We start from the raw sequence: 2,423 nt of genomic DNA on the forward strand, positions 1-2,423 counted from the left end.
GCAGTTATACTTGGTGATGATGTTGGCTCTGCGCTTCCTACAAATAAAAATCAGTATTTATTTTCCAGAACTGGGGTACACAGAGAACGGCTTACGCCTATATCCTTGCTGCATTTCAGGAGGCTGGATGGAGGTATGTGCTCTGTGCTACCCAAGGCTCTGGCCACACACTGGTACAGAGAGCACGATGTTATGGTTAAGGAAGCCGTGCTCGCAATACAGCAGGATCCACCTGGATCTAAGTGCCATTTATCACAGAATAAGAAACTAAAATAGAGCCTGAGGAAGAAAAGAGGAAAAGAAGGGCCGTGCAATCTTCATCTCTGTCATAGCTTGGGAGAACAGCCTCTCTTTTACTGCTGCTGACATTTTACTGTCGAGAAAACCAAATCCCAGTTTCACTGTTCCAGTGATTTTAAAAGAATGGCAAGTGCAAGTGAGTGCAGATTTAAGGCTACCTTCAGGTGTGATTGAATAGGGGGAGAAAATAACTTTCTGTAGTTTTAATCTCTACTAATCCACCATTTTTTTTATTTTTGGTTCCAGACTGAGATTTGCTGGTAATACTTTATACAAAAAAATCAAGTCTTGGTTTATCCTACTTGCCTTACTCTACAGGTGAAGGGAGATTTAGTAGATGTGGTGTCAGGCAAGGAGGAAGCGAAATCTGACAGACCGACAGAATGTGACTAATAACCAGTTCATACAGAAAGTCTTTTTGTTAATGCTGATGTAACTCCTTCTCTGAACAAGCAGGAAAAAAAGCTGTTCGGTTCTCTCAGCAAAGTACTGAAGCACAAGCCTGACTGAGTTCACATTTGTATACCCAGTGTTAGAAATTTTAAAATATTTGTATTTTCATGTAATTGCAGAGGGATTTCCCATAGCTTCGAGAAAATTTCTGGGAAGAAAATTCTGAATACTAAAGGAGATTTTTAAAAATTGAATTAACATGGGTACAAATTGCCTTTGTGTGCCTCCCCTCCAGTTTACGACTATTTCTGATGACACCTGCCGCTGTGTGTATATATATATATATTTCTGTTCTCTTAGAGTTATTGAAGCATCTGCCTTTATCACATTAGGTCAAGTGCTACTGATGTAACCAAATGGTAGGTATTTTATAGGAGACCATGTTGTACGTAAAAATTCCTTTATCAGATTAGCTCAACTAGGGCAGCAGCAGTAGCCTGGGTTCTGAATTGCTTGATTTCTGCTAGTGAAAATCCTGGGTGGCCTAAAAACCAGTCTAAACAAGTTATGGATGTAAAGTTCATGCGATCCTTTAATATTTAATAAACCCATAACATTTAGTTGTCCATCTCATAAGAAATTTCTTTGTGGACCAGGGTTCCTGTGGACTAGCAGCAACGTTTGTTAAGGACAAAATTACCCTTAACATAACAGATTTATGATTTTATTTGTTTCCCATTAAAAAGTATTGCTGGTTTAATCGAGATTGAGATTCTTAGCATGACAGACATTTCAGGAAAGTTTCAGTGGGCTTTGTATTTCTGTTATTTTAAAATGGTTGGTATTACATGCAAACCCAAAAATGTTATGTGTAAAAGAAAATAAAATATACATCTGTTGTATTTTTTACAATCCTAAACTTAAACACAAATCCCTTCCTTCCTCACATATGGTTGGAGGAAGGGGGGTTAAGCTTTTGCATTCACCAAACTACATCTAATTCACACGACCAGAGCGCTGTACAAAACTCACAAAAGCACCTGGTGATCAATTCTTCGAAGGAAAGTGGGTTCATCTATTTTTGCGACAGGAAAAAGTTGCTCTTTGCAAAAAGCCCTTTGCCCTTTGCCATGTGAATTAGCAGTGCACTGCTGTTAATCTAAGTGGATTAAAAAAGGGTAAAGACTCCTGGTCCGTGAAAGCCTGCTCTATAGCGAGATTTTGTACAAGTGTAACTGTGTCGGTTGTGCGGAAGACCTGGTGGGGGGAAGCACGAGGGGGGTCTTTTAACTGCATCCACAGCTCCTGGTATCAATTCACTTACAGTGGCGGGAGGGAACTTGGAATTCATTCCTTTTCCCAATGAGGAATAATAATATCGGTATGAGGTCTTTATATTAGTATAATGGCAGTCACGTCGCGGGGGGGCAGCGAAAGGTTCTGCTGGTGCTCTTATGCCCGAGTGGTTGAAGCGACGCAACTTCTCTGTGCAGATCCAGCCGAAATAACGCATTTCCCAAGAAAGTCGACAGCGTCATTCTGCAGTTATAAAGCGCTGGGCTTAAGAATTTTGCTTGTGAGTGTATCTAGGAGCTTGGCATGCTGACTAGATAAATGTTTAAAAATAAGTCTAGTGCCCAAGCTGACAAGCTTGTGCCTTTTTGAATATATTCTTCTGAAGAAGAAAGTGGATTTATCTGAAAGCCTGTTTCATTTGACTGAGGTTCTCA

The sequence above is a fragment of the Apaloderma vittatum genome, unplaced genomic scaffold (genome assembly GCF_000703405.1).
Source record: "Apaloderma vittatum isolate BGI_N311 unplaced genomic scaffold, ASM70340v1 scaffold32753, whole genome shotgun sequence".
NCBI classification, from domain to species: domain Eukaryota; kingdom Metazoa; phylum Chordata; class Aves; order Trogoniformes; family Trogonidae; genus Apaloderma; species Apaloderma vittatum.